We start from the raw sequence: 15,081 nt of genomic DNA on the forward strand, positions 1-15,081 counted from the left end.
ACCGAACCCTATGCTGACTAGTTAAATGGCTTTTTGAACTAGGATGATAGCGCAATAAGTAGAATTTATTTAAATACCCAATATTGACTGAATATATATACTCACTGGTCACAGCAAGCAGAGTTTGAACAATACAGAAACTGACTGTAACTGCTATTTGGATTAAATATAGGACTCACACACTGTCTAGAAATAAGTGTATATTTGCTTCTCACTGGTCACAGCAAGCAGAGTTTGAACAATACAGAAACTGACTAACTGCTATTTGGATTAAATATAGGCCTCACACACTGTCTAGAAATAAGTGTATATTTGCTTCTCACTGGTCACAGCAAGCAGAGTTTGAACAGTACAGAAACTGACTAACTGCTATTTGGATTAAATATAGGCCTCACACACTGTCTAGAAATAAGTGTATATTTGCTTCTCACTGGTTACAGCAAGCAGAGTTTGAACAGTACAGAAACTGACTGTAACTGCTATTTGGATTAAATATAGGCCTCACACACTGTCTAGAAATAAGTGTATATTTGCTTCTCACTGGTCACTGCAACCAGCGTTTGAACAGTACAGAAACTGACTAACTGCTATTTGGATTAAATATAGGCGTCACACACGGCCTAGATATCGGTGCTGATTTGCTTCTCACTGGTCACAGCAAACAGAGTTTGTATAATACAGAAACTGACTGTAACTGCAATTTGGATTAAATATAGGCGTCTCAAACGGCCTAGATATCAGTGCTGATTTGCTTCTCACTGGTCAAGTCAGTAGATTAGATTCACTCATCTCTAGTTTCCACTGCTTCAGAGTCCAGTGGCAGCGTGCTTTGCACCACTCCATCCTAAGCTTGGAATTGTGATGTAAAGCTATTTCTAATTTTTACTTTTTTATATTATTTTATGATCTTAAAATGTTGACCTCAAATAGTCAGTTTTTTTCACTTCTTTACTAAATAAAACCTCTCTGATTCCAGTTATTGGCCACTACACAGCATTCCAAGTCACAGTTGTCTGTGAAAGGTGCTCTGCATGGCCTGCATTTATATACAGAAAACTGGTTCAATCAGTCCTGAGTCATATGTTTGTCAGCAGCTACCGTATATTTAGCAGTCGCATTGAGGAACTCATGTTATTCACAGCACAGAGGTCTTAGGTAAGAGATGCTTACTTTTACTGTATTTTTATATTACATTATATATAAATATATATTAATAAATTAATATTGAACCATAAGTTAAAGGGGTTGGTCACTTTCTGGCCACTTGTGCCCAATATGTTTGTAAGATGATTATACTGCGCTTACTTATATAGTCTTTGTGGAAATTCTGCACCGTTTTCTATATTTCATAAGGCATTCTCCCTTTTTTGCCAAGTCTTTTGTGCTGTCCACACAGAGGTCATGTCCATAAGATGGCCGCTGATGGAGGGTCATATAACCTCTGCATTAAAATACACTGCAACTACACTAAGCTCTCAACAGAACTAGTGCAGATGGCAGGTGCAGTGTATCTGAACAGAAGAGACATCACATGGAGGTGATTTGTCTGGTCACATGACCCTCCATCAGTGGCCATTTTATGGACTTGATCTCTGTGTGGACAGCACAAAAAACTTGTCAAACAAGGGAGCACACCTTCTGAAATATAGAAAATGGTGCAGAATTTCAACAAACACTATATTAGTAAGTGCTATATAATCATCTCACAAACACATTGGTTAACAGTAACTAGGAAATAACCAAGCCCTTTAACCCCTTAAGGACCGGGTCATTTTTCACCTTAAAGACCAGACTGATTCTTTCAAATCTGACATGTGTCACTTTATGTGGTGATAACTTTGGAACGCTTTTACTTATCCAGGCCATTCTGAGATTGTTTTGTCGTCACATATTGTACTTCACGACAGTGGTAAATTTGAATCAAAATATTTCATTATAAAAAAATACCAAATTTACCCAAAAATTAGAAAAATTCGCAACTTTTAAAATTTCTATTTTTCTGCTTTTAAAATAGATAGTGATACCTCATATATTAGACTTCACAATAAATGGGTAGCTTATTAGGTTTAAAACATAACATTTATTAATGTATGTAGATAAAATAATGGGCCCTACTATACTAAACAATTCTTAATAGTTTACCACTAGTTACACTAATCTCCTATAAAAAAAGGGGCGGAGATGGGAAGGGACCATGTATAGGGATAGCAACAATGTAAGGAAACAGGGTGAAGGGTAGCCAGGTGCCAAGGCAGAAAGACACAGCGCTGGGTCCAAACCCTAGATGGCCCTGTCCTTCTATATCCTCCCTCCTATCTACTTAAATATCCCTATTGTCACCCTCCCTAATTGTGGACTGCCCAGCTTTATCCCTAATCAGAAATGCAAGGGAAGGAAAAGCTGGCAAAAAATGGATGTGATGAAACAAGATCAGGTATGTTCACAGCTGAGATGAGTCACCTATAGTGCCTGAACAAGTTCATACACACAAGGATGTGTATAATTTGTTCCTGGGCAGGTGGGAGAGGACACTGGTCTTTGGCGACACACCCAATAGATATATTTCCTGCATTGTCACCTGGGCAAGATTCATTGACGACGTCTTTGTTGTCTGGAAAGGGGGAGAAAAAGAATTCTCTGACTTTGTTAAGGACCTGAATGTTAATCACATCAACATGAAGTTTACCTCGGTCTTTGAAACAAACACCTTGCCTTTTCTTGATATTTCCATCTCAAGGGGCAAGGATGACCTGATTCAAACAGACATCTTCAGGAAACCCACTTCCACGAACTCACTCCTACACTGGAGCAGCCACCATCCCTTCCCCCTGAAAAGGGGAATACCAGTGGGACAGTACCTGCGCATCAGGAGGAATTGTTCCACCTGGGATACATTTAAAACACAGGCTGACGATCTTAGAAGTCGTTTTCGTGAAAGAGGGTACCCAGATGCGGTCCTAAAAAGTGCCTTTAAAAGAGCATGTGGGAGCAAGAGAGATGATCTTCTCTATCCTAAACCTAAAAAACCAGAGACTGGCTTGATACGCCTTATAGGCACATTTGATGATTCTTCGGCAGAGGTTAAACAGATACTAAGGAAGCATTGGGAGGTCCTCCTCATTGACCCAGACATTAAAAAGGTTATCCCAGAAACAGCACAGATCACCTACGTAGGGGCCTCAGCCTTAGGGATCGCCTTGTACACAGCCACTACAGCAATACACGTGATTCAATAGAGAAATGGCTCCAACGTCCAATCGGTTGTTTTCGCTGTAGTGGCTGTGTGGCGTGTGGACACATTTTAAAGGGACGGTCGTTTTATGCCAATGTCACCGGCAAGTGTCACCAAATTAGACATTTCATAAATTGTCGCACCAGGGGAGTGATTTACAGGGCCAACTGCATATGTGGTCTTGAGTACATTGGGAAAACTACCCATGAGTTGCGACGTCGGATAGGTGAACATTTGGGTGACATTTGGAACGACAGGGATACACCTATTGCCAAACATATCAACATGATGCATGGTGGTGATGCATCGGAATTGAGATTTATGGGCATTGAAGTAGTCGCGAGACCAAAAAGGGGAGGGGATTGGGACCGGAGGATTTTGCAGAGAGAGACTTGGTGGATATTTCACCTTCAAACTGTGGCCCCTAGGGGTCTAAATGAGCAACTGTCATTTGGCTGCTATATTGAACCTTAATACATCTCTCTGCATTTCAGCGATATGGTCCGGTCCCTCCCTCAGTCACCCTTAGAACGTGCTAAATGTGGGTAGGATTGTTGTAATAACAAATGATTTTGTTGGAGTGATATACCGAGTTAGATTATTATACCTTCTATTGAGATATGAATAGAAGACGTACTTTGAAATATGGTTGCGCTAAAGCGATTAATTGGCAACGACAGTTATTTGAGGAGTCACCCTAAAAACTCTGATATTCCATTAGGTGATCTGCAGACCAGGCGGACCAATGGAAAATACTTTACATCTTAGTGGGAGCGGAGGTCGAGCTTACTTGCCCTCTGACTTCATCTCTGCACCTCACTAAAACACCCACCTCAAGCATGCGCAGTGGAGAGTATATGCCATCTGAAATTTAACAAGTGAAGGCGGCGCTTTGCTTGGCCACCTCAAATGTATGGACCTCGACTTCATTATGAAGGCTGAGCTTCGTCTAGGTTGTCTGGCAGCAGGAACCCGCCTCCACGCTAAGCGTCATAGAAAGGAATAGAATCACGTGACTATAGGCGGAACAGCTGATGTATCACGTGACTATGACGCTGCCTGATAATGAGGGGGCGTTGGATGGGGGCGGGGCTTCTCGGCTTTTTAAATGACCCGCGAACATGGCTTCATTGCCACTGCTACTGTAATGACCGACGTCACGCACAGGGAGGATAACAGGGAAAGCCCTGCCCAAGGGAGAGGGAAAGGTGGTGACCCCTAACTCACCTTGCTGCTGGCACCTGACTGCCCTGACGTCCCTAGACGGGTTCCTCACCCGTGCGGCGATCACGTGCCTAAACCCTGGCTTTCCCTAAAATGAGCCCTAGATAGTGAACGGGCCGGTGGGATCGCTAGTCCGCACCACTATCACTAAGAGGGAAACACCAGGGAGAGGACAGACAAACACATACACCCAGGTGGGCGATCACAATAGACCACAAAGGTCCAACAGGGATCCGGAGGGTAGCGTTCTGGACCAACTACCAGAGAACGCAGCAACACAGCTCCAGAAGGTCAGAATAGATGTCCAGGCAGGAAGTTCTATCTCTGGCAACCAGAGAAGTGTGAGAGATGAATATAAGGAGGTTTGGGAGTGCTGGACAAGGAACAGCTGAGGAGAAGGAGCTACGGATCCCTGAGTGAGCCAAAAGGGTTTGCAAAGCAAACCCAGAAAGCTACCATAAGGAAAACAGCCCTATCTTAAATAGAGCGTGCAGCCAACCGGGTATAACGGAGTCAGGCGTAGTTCTCGATACCCTCGTGACAGCTACACGCGGGACGCCAGGGAGCACCCTCCACCCATTCCTATCTGGGAACAGTTATCTTCAACAACTGGACAGATAAGTCGCTTATGCCTATATGCTTTTATATCAGATTGTTACAGCATTTGATAAGCAACATTGCACTGATCTCTAAACGTCCGCTAGTGATATTACTAGTGGGAGATCGGTTACAATGTATATTAAATAGATACTATCAACTGACGTGATGTATTTATAATTGGTTGGGAGGTATACCAAATAGATACTCCTAACTAATGTGATGCATTTATGAATTGACTATCATTGGTTTACTAAGCTTGGATTGAAGTTTTACTGACAAGTATAACCTTGTACAGTTAAGACTGGTGACCTCTGGTTATTCCTGGTTGACTTTCCAGGTTTTGGCACTCACACCTGGACATTAGTGTATATCGAATACTGAATACACTATATCTTTTTCTCTATATGAACAGAGACTAAATACCAGGAACTACCACAGGCCATGTGAAATAGAGGGCAATTCGGCCTTTATCACCATAACGCTTGGCTGGTTGGAGGCCACATAATTATCTACCTATGCATTTTACCTGCTGTACAGCTGTCCATCACAGGAGGGACTGTATTAGCTTATTAGGCATGATATATTAATGTGCTCTCTCTGACCCCTCTATTTTGCTGGATAAGTGACCCCAGTTTAGGGGTTCTTTGGATATAATTTTGTCCCCTGACGAATCAGGTATCACTGAGGAAACGCGTCGGGACTCCATGACCACTTGAATATGTACATTCTTGGGACATTTTGATTATCTGATTATACACATCCTTGTGTGTATGAACTTGTTCAGGCACTATAGGTGACTCATCTCAGCTGTGAACATACCTGATCTTGTTTCATCACATCCATTTTTTGCCAGCTTTTCCTTCCCTTGCCTTTCTTGTTAGGGATAACATCTATAGGACCATATTCTGGCTATCGGGCAAAGCTGGGCAGTCCACAATTAGGGAGGGTGACAATAGGGATATTTAAGTAGATAGGAGGGAGGATATAGAAGGACATGGCTATCTAGGGTTTGGACCCAGCGCTGTGTCTTTCTGCCTTGGTACCTGGCTTCCCTTCACCCTGTTTCCTTACATTGTTGCTATCCCTATACATGGTCCCTTCCCATCTCCGCCCATTTTTTATAGGAGATTAGTGTAACTAGTGGTAAACTATTAAGAATTGTTTAGTATAGTAGGGCCCATTATTTTATCTACATACATTAATAAATGTTATGTTTTAAACCTAATAAGCTACCCATTTATTGTGAAGTCTATTATTGATTAAAGGGTTTAGCCCATTATCTTACTATAGTCTGACTGACTACAATTGGTTGTGTAATAGTAATATCTCATATATTAGTTAAAACTTTAGATTTCCCATATGTCTACTTCTTTTTTTTTTATATTCTTTTTTTAATTGATATTTCAAAAGTTCATTACAGTCATCAGCAGTATTGATAATCAATGGTTTTACATTATATAACCTGTACAAATACAATTTATCTGATAACAGTATTAGTAATTAATAATTTACATTATAGCATTATAAAATCGGTATATATCAATTACCCACCCTATTTACCCCCAATGCCTGTTGCTCCCCCAGGGGAAAGAAAAATAAAAATAAAAAATTTGATGTTCCCAGCTAAACTACGGTAGAGTGGGAGAATAGAACATGTTTTTTTGCTTCTGCAGAGGCGGTGAGCGAATGGATTAAAGAAAAGATAAAGAGCTGATGATTAAATGGCCGGGGTTGGGTTGGAAGGGGGTAATGCCAAGTAAGAGAGTCAGGGTCAGATGTTCTCCTGGGTCATACGAAGGGTGGGTAATTGGCAATGCCTGTGCTGCTTGCGTTTTTTTTTTTTTTTTTCTCCTCTCCTGTCCCCCCGTGCTCCCCCTTCCCCCTTTTCCCCCCGTGGACCCCATAAATGAGGCAATTGATGGATAGCATTAGAGGTTTTTATGAAAATAATCTCATGGAATATTAGTGGTTTTAGTAGGGGCATAAAAAGAGTCGCAGTGTTTGATGCAATACAAAGATTTCTCCTAGCCATAGTCTGTCTGCAGGAAACGCATTTGACAAATGAGACAGCGGGGGGATAAGTAGACCATGGATGCAGCACTCTTTCCACTCGGTCTTTTCATCCTATGCGAGGGGAGTGAGTATATTAATACATCGTGATATTGATATTAAAATAGCAAAAACGGTTGTAGATAAGGAAGGGCGCTATATTCTTATGGACTGTCTACTAGAAGGTAGAGCATGGATAATAGTAAATGTTTAAATACCGCCTCCCTTCAAAATAGATACTCTGTTAAAAATTCATGACCTTATGCTTAATACAGGGGATAAATCACTATTGGTGTTAGGGGACTTTAATAATATAATGGATGAGAAAATAGATAGATGTAGAATAGGAATAGGAACACCTAGGGGAAAAGCACGGGTTCTAAATTAAAAAGTACTACACAAGAATTGGGTTGGATTGATATTTGGAGGATAATGCACCCAAAATCAAGGAGATATTCGTGTTTTTCTAAAACTGACTTAGTATTCACTAATAATAAGGGTGCACTAGACATTGAACGAGTTAATTATGGACAACGGGGGGGGTCTCGGACCATAATCCCATTATAATAAACATGAAAATGGGTGGTGGGAAAAAAACAAAGAGGTATGAATATAAACATAGGTTGGATAAATATAATGGGAGTACATGATAAAATCTTGAAAGAAATTAAAGAATATTTTCTCACAAATGAGGTTTCAGCAGGAATCAACACTGTTTGGGAGGCCACGAAGGCCTATATTAGAGGGATTATTATAAAATATACAGTAATATATAAATAATAATTAAGGGGGAAAATATTAGAACGAGAAGGCGAAGCAGAAAGTTATGAAAAAAAATACATTGGAAACCCTACAGAGCAAAACTATAAAGAATGGTTAGATAAAGTCACGTTAATGGAAGATGAGCAGTTTTTGATGGCGGAACAACAAATAGAGAACTTTGTGAGAGATAACTATATCCATGCACATATACCTGGTAAAAAGTTAGCCGCCCTGGTGGCAGCCCAGGCAAATACAAATTGGTATATACATTGTCTGGTAGATAAAGCCGGACATAACCTTGTTGAACAAGCTGCTAAAATATATCTACTTAACCCCTTAAGGACACATGACGTACCGGTACGTAATGTTTCCCGAGTCCTTAAGGACACATGACGTACCGGTACGTCATGTGTTGTTCCGATCACTGCCGGCCGGCCGGCAGTGATCGGAACCCGGTGCCTGCTCAAATCATTGAGCAGGCACCTAGGCTAAATGCGCGGGGGGGTCCCGTGACCCCCCGGTGTCGGCGATCGCGGCAAACCGCAGGTCAATTCAGACTTGCGGTTTGCTGCGATTTCTGCAGTTTCTGATCCCCGCGGTCCCTGACCGCGGGGATCAGAAACTTTAGCATTTCTAAAATATATCTGTATCCCCCCCCTGCACCCCTGCATGATTTTAGCCCGGTGGGAGGTGCAGGGGGAGGGTTGCGGGCGGTGCGGGCGGTGCGCGGTGCGGCAGGCGGGATCGCGATCCCCCGCCCGCCTCCCCTTGAATAATCGTTGGCGTCTAGTGGGTATACCAGGGTGCCAGCACATTGCAAACGCAGATGTCAGCCGTTTAACCCTTTCCATGCAGCGGTCCGTACGGACCGCTGTATGGAAAAGGTTAACAGCTCAGGGAGCTCCCTCCCTCTCCCATCGGGGGGCTTCTGTGCCTTTGCAGCCCCCCGATGGAGAGGGAGAGAGCCCCCAGACAGCCCCCCAACAGATCCCCTCCTTACCCTTCCCCGTCTGCGCAGTTCTGGCCAGTAGTGAGCAGACGGGGAAGGTTCCCATGGCAACAGGACGCCGTCTCAGGCATCCTGCTGTCCATGGTGCTGAACAGATCTGTGCTAAAAGGCATAGATCTGTTCAGACAAAGTGTAAAATACAGTACAGTACAATATATATTGTACTGTACTGTATTATACAGACATGAGACCCACTGGATCTTCAAGAACCAAGTGGGTCTGGGTCAAAAAAAAAGTGAATAAAAGTGAAAATAAAATAAAAATCAAAAAACACATTTATCACTGATTAAAAATGAAAAAAAGAAAATTCCCTACACATGTTTGGTATCGCCGCGTCCGTAATGACCTGATCTATAAAACGGTCATGTTACTTTACCCGAACGGTGAACGCCATAAAAATAAAAAATAAAAAACTATGATAAAATTGAAATTTTGCCCACCTTACTTCCCCAAAAAGGTAATAAAAGTGATCAAAAAAGTCACATGTACGCCAAAATTGTAACAATCAAACCGTCATCTCATCCCTCAAAAATCATACCCTACCCAAGATAATCGCCCAAAAACTGAAAAAACTATGGCTCTTAGACTATGGAAACACTAAAACATGATTTTTTTTGTTTCAAAAATGAAATTATTGTGTAAAACTTACATAAATAAAAAAAAAGTATACATATTAGGTATCGCCGCGTCCGTATCGACCGGCCCGATAAAAATATCACATGATCTAACCCCTCAGATGACCACCGTAAAAAAATAAAAACAAAAACGGTGTAAAAAAAGCCATTTTTTGTCATCTTACGTCACAAAAAGTGTAATAGCAAGCAATCAAAAAGTCATATGCACCCCAAAATAGATGCCAATCAAACCGTCATCTCATCCCGCAAAAAATGAGACCCTACTTAAGATAATCGCCCAAAAACTGAAAAAACTATGGCTCTTAGGCTATGGAGGCACTAAAACATTTTTTTTGTTTTAAAAATGAAATCATTGTGTAAAACTTACATAAATAAAAAAAATTGTATACATATTAGGTATCGCCGCGTCCGTGACAACCTGCTCTATAAAATTACCACATAATCTAACCTGTCAGATGAATTTTGTAAATAACAAAAAAAAAACGGTGCCAAAAAAGCTATTTCTTGTTACCTTGCCGCACAAAAAGTGTAATATAGAGCAACCAAAAATCATATGTACCCTAAACTAGTACCAACAAAACTGCCAACCTATCCCGTAGTTTCTAAAATGGGGTCACTTTTTTGGAGTTTCTACTCTAGGGGTGCATCAGGAGGGCTTCAAATGGGACATGGTATAAAAAAATAAACAGTCCAGCAAAACCTGCCTTCCAAAAACCGTATGGCATTCCTTTCCTTCTGCGCCCTGCCGTGTGCCCGTACAGAGGTTTACGACCATATATGGGGTGTTTCTGTAAACTACAGAATCAGGGCCATAAATAATGAGTTTTGTTTGGCTGTTAACCTTTGCTTTGTAACTGGAAAAAAAATATTAAAATGGAAAATCTGCCAAAAAAGTGAAATTTTGAAATTGTCTCTCTATTTTCCATTAAATCTTGTGCAACACCTAAAGGGTTAACAAAGTTTGTAAAATCAGTTTTGAATACCTTGAGGGGTTTAGTTTGTTAGATGGGGTCACTTTTATAGAGTTTCTACTCTAAGGGTGCATCAGGGGGGCTTCAAATGGACATGGTGTCAAAAAAACAGTCCAGCAAAATCAGCCCTCCAAAAACCATACGGCGCACCTTTCACTCTACGCCCCGCTGTGTGGCCGTACAGTAGTTTACGGCCACATATGGGGTGTTTCTGTAAACAGCAGAGTCAGGGCAATAAAGATACAGTCTTGTTTGGCTGTTAACCCTTTCTTTGTTAGTGGAAAAAATGGGTTAAAATAGAAAATTAGGCAAAAAAATGAAATTCTCAAATTTCCTCCCCATTTGCCAATAACTCTTGTGCAACACCTAAAGGGTTAACGACGTATGTAAAATCAGTTTTGAATACCTTGAGGGGTGTAGTTTCTTAGATGGGGTCACTTTTAGGGAGTTTCTCCTCTAGGGGTGCATCAGGGGGCTTCAAATGGGACATGGTGTAAATAAACCAGTCCATAAAAATCAGCCTTCCAAAAACCAAACGGCGCACCTTTCACTCTACGTCCCGCTGTGTGGCCGTACAGTAGTTTACGGCCACATATTGGGTGTTTCTGTAAACGGCAGAGTCAGGGCAATAAAGATACAGTCTTGTTTGGCTGTTAACCCTTGCTTTGTTAGTGGAAAAAATGGGTTAAAATGAAAAATTAGACAAAAAAAAGAAATTCTCAAATTTCCTCCCCATTTGCCAATAACTCTTGTGCAACACCTAAAGAGTTAACAACGTATGCAAAATCAGTTTTGAATACCTTGAGGGGTGTAGTTTCTTAGATGGGGTCATTTTTGGGTGGTTTCTATTATGTAAGCCTCGCAAAGTGACTTCAGACCTGAACTAGTCCCTAAAAATCGAGTTTTTGTAAATTTCTGAAAAATTCCAAGATTTGCTTCTAAACTTCTAAGCCTTATAACATCCCCAAAAATTAAAATATCATTCCCAAAATAATTCAAACATGAAGTAGACATATGGGGAATGTAAAGTCATCACAATTTTTGGGGGTATTACTATGTATTACAGAAGTAGAGAAACTGAAACTTTGAAATTTGCTAATTTTTCAAAATTTTTTGTAAATTAGGTATTTTTTTGTGCAAAAAAAATAATTTTTTTGACTTCATTTTACCAGTGTCATGAAGTACAATATGTGACGAAAAAACAATCTCAGAATGGCCTGGATAAGTCAAAGCGTTTTAAAGTTATTAGCACTTAAAGTGACACTGGTCAGATTTGCAAAAAATGGCCTGGTCCTAAGGTGAAAAAAGGCTGTGTCCTTAAGGGGTTAAAGAATATTTTAAGAATATGTATAGTAGCAAAATAAAGAAGAATGTGCTGCAAATACAACAGTTTTTGGAGAAAATTACCACCAAGAAACTAACTATAGATCAAAGGGATAGGTTGGAAATCCCATTAGATCCAACAGAAGTGGATAGTGTATTATTAAAAATAACTAAAAATAAGACCCCAGGTACGGATGGCATTCAGTTTGAAGTTTATACTCAGTATAGGGAAATATTGACCCCGAATTTGCTTAAAGGGCTTCTGTCAGCCCACTAAACCGTTTTTTTTTTTTTTTGCTTAATAATAACCCCTACACTGCGATTTATCCATACATAAGTAAAATAATAATTTTGGTTCAGTAGAATTTGCTAAAACCCTATTTTTATAATATGTAAATTACCTTGCTACCAGCAAGTAGGGCGGCTACTTGCTGGTAGCAGCCGCATCCTCCGATGGTAATGACGCCCCCTCTGCTTGTTGATTGACAGGGCCAGCGGACGGGATCTTTCTCCGCTGGCCCTGCCTGTTTTCATTCAATATCTGGCGCCTGCGCCGCGGCCGTACCTATCTTCAATCGGCGCAGGCGCACTGAGAGGCGGCCACTCACTCGGTCGCTCACTCGGCTGCTTCATCCTCAATGCGCCTGCGCCGATGACGTCACATCTACCCCCGGCGCAGGCGCATTGAGGATGAAGCGGCCGAGTGAGTGGCCGCCTCTCAGTGCGCCTGCGCCGATTGAAGATAGGTGCGGCGCAGGCGCCAGATATTGAATGAAAACAGGCAGGGCCAGCGGAGAAAGATCCCGTCCGCTGGCCCTGTCAATCAACAAGCAGAGGGGGCGTCATTACCATCGGAGGATGCGGCTGCTACCAGCAAGTAGCCGCCCTACTTGCTGGTAGCAAGGTAATTTACATATTATAAAAATAGGGTTTTAGCAAATTCTACTGAACCAAAATTATTATTTTACTTATGTATGGATAAATCGCAGTGTAGGGGTTATTATTAAGCAACAAAAAAAATAAAACGGTTTAGTGGGCTGACAAAAGCCCTTTAACCTCCTCAGGACCGCCGTACGCAGGATTGCGTCTTTGCGGCGGTCCTGTTGTTCTGGGTGGACGCGCCGGTGCGTCATCTCGCGAGACGCGAGATTTCGTGCATTGCCGGCCCGCGCATGCGCATCGCGGGCCGGCAAAAGTTAAAGAAGTATTTCGTCACCAGCCTGCCAGCAACGATCATTGGCTGGCAGGCTGGCGATTTTAAAAAAATCGAATCACAAGCCAGATAACAGATCATATTAGTAAATATGATCTGTTATATGGCTTCTCTGCTTCTCTGCTGGTCCTTTTCGTCGGTTGGATCCAGCAGAGGAGCAGACTTCACGGTGAGTACACCAAACAGCACACCTTAGCCCCAGATCACCCCCCTGCACCCCAATTAACCCTTTGATCACCCCTTTGGACGCCCCTGTCAATCACTATTGAAAGGAAAAAAGTGATCAGTGTAAACTGTCACTTTTTTTTTTTCACTAGTATTGGCTGTTAGGTTTTAGGGATAGTTTAGGCCCCTTGGTTAGTTAGTTAGCGTCAGTTAGCGCCCAGCCCACCGCACCGCAGTCACTTTTATTCGCTGATTAGCGTATCGCTAATCAGCATTTGTACTTTTATAGTATCTGTAAGTGATCAAAACTGATCACGGTCAGATCTATAATAGTATTAGTGTCACTTTAGTTCGCCCTCCACCCAAAACGCAGTGTTTGCCCGATCAGGCCTGATCGGTCGCCCACACGTGCGTTCACCCACGCCCGCCCCACCGCAGTGACAAAAAAAATTTTGTTTTTTGATCACTGCACATTCACTTTACACGCACTGCGGCGATAAAAAAATCAGTTTTGATATTTTTTATCAACCGCAGCAGCCTCCGGTACTTCGCTAGCCTCCCCTTTGTAAGACAGGTTTGCTTTTTTTCTTGGGTAGTCTCAGGGAATACCCCTAAATTTAGTAGTCCAAATGGCAAACAGGGAGTATTCTTCTGAAGAGGCCTACAGGATTCTGACCCAGTCGGATGAGGAGTGGGAACCCTCATCTGATGAATCTAGCGGGTCAGAATATGAACCTGTGGAAAGCAGTGGCTCTCTGACCCAAAGTTCGGACGAGGAGGTGGAGGTCCCTGGCAGCACCAGGCGTACCCGGCCCCGTGTCGCTAGACCACAGGTTACGCAGGATCCGTTTCAAGAGCAGCAGAGTGGGGCTGTCGCTGCCGGATCACGTGGTGAGGCATACACCAGCAGCGCAGCCCTTCCTGGACCTAGTACCAGCACTGCCGTACAACATGGTGACGTGGCGAGCACCAGAAGGGCAGTTGAAGCTGGTACGGTGGCACGTGCACTAGTTACCCCGTCGCAGCCACCGCGCAGACAGGCCCGTAGAGCCCCTAGAATCCCTGAGGTGCTGGCAAACCCTGATTGGCAGTCACCAACTTCAGCCGCACCAGTAGTTCCCCCTTTCACCGCCCAGTCTGGAGTTCGGGTTGAGACGGCTCAAATCGGTTCGGCCCTGGGATTTTTTGAGCTGTTCTTGACTGCGGAACTCTTGGACTTAGTCGTGGCAGAAACAAATCGGTATGCCACACAATTTATATCCGCCAACCCGGGAAGCTCTTATGCCCAGTCTTTCCGGTGGAAACCAGTCCAAGTTTCCGAACTTAAAATTTTTTTGGGCCTTCTCCTCAACATGGGTCTAACTAAAAAGCATGAATTGCGGTCATATTGGTCCACGAACCCAATTCATCACATGCCCATGTTCTCTGCTGCTATGTCCAGGACACGATTTGAGACCATCCTACGTTTTCTGCATTTTAGCGACAACACCACCTCCCGTCCCAGAGGCCACCCAGCTTTTGACCGGCTCCACAAAATTCGGCCCCTCATAGACCATTTCAACCAGAAATTTGCAGATTTGTATACCCCCGAGCAAAACATCTGCGTAGACGAGTCCCTAATACATTTTACCGGGTGCCTTGGCTTCAAACAATACATCCCAAGCAAGCGTGCCCGGTATGGGGTCAAATTGTATAAGCTCTGTGAAAGGGCCACAGGCTATACCCACAAATTTCGGATCTATGAGGGAAAAGATCAGACCCTGGAGCCGGTCGGTTGCCCTGACTACCTGGGGAGCAGTGGGAAGACAGTCTGGGACTTGGTGTCACCCTTATTCGGCAAGGGGTACCATCTTTATGTGGACAATTTCTACACAAGTGTGGCCCTCTTTAGGCATTTG

At 42.8% G+C, this 15,081-nt stretch overlaps 1 protein-coding gene across 1 annotated transcript in view; it reads left to right on the forward strand.

Moving 5' to 3' along the window:
* Positions 1-1,121: 1,121 nt before the first annotated feature.
* LOC121008992 (putative methyltransferase DDB_G0268948) overlaps positions 1,122-15,081 on the forward strand; it is a 491,731-nt gene continuing 477,771 nt past the window's right edge. Inside the window, exon 1 of the mRNA XM_040441852.1 lies at positions 1,122-1,155. The gene's annotated coding sequence lies outside the window, so the exon portion shown is untranslated. The remainder of the gene's footprint in view (positions 1,156-15,081) is intronic.

Source organism: Bufo bufo, chromosome 7, assembly GCF_905171765.1.
Source record: "Bufo bufo chromosome 7, aBufBuf1.1, whole genome shotgun sequence".
Taxonomy (NCBI): Eukaryota; Metazoa; Chordata; class Amphibia; order Anura; family Bufonidae; genus Bufo; species Bufo bufo.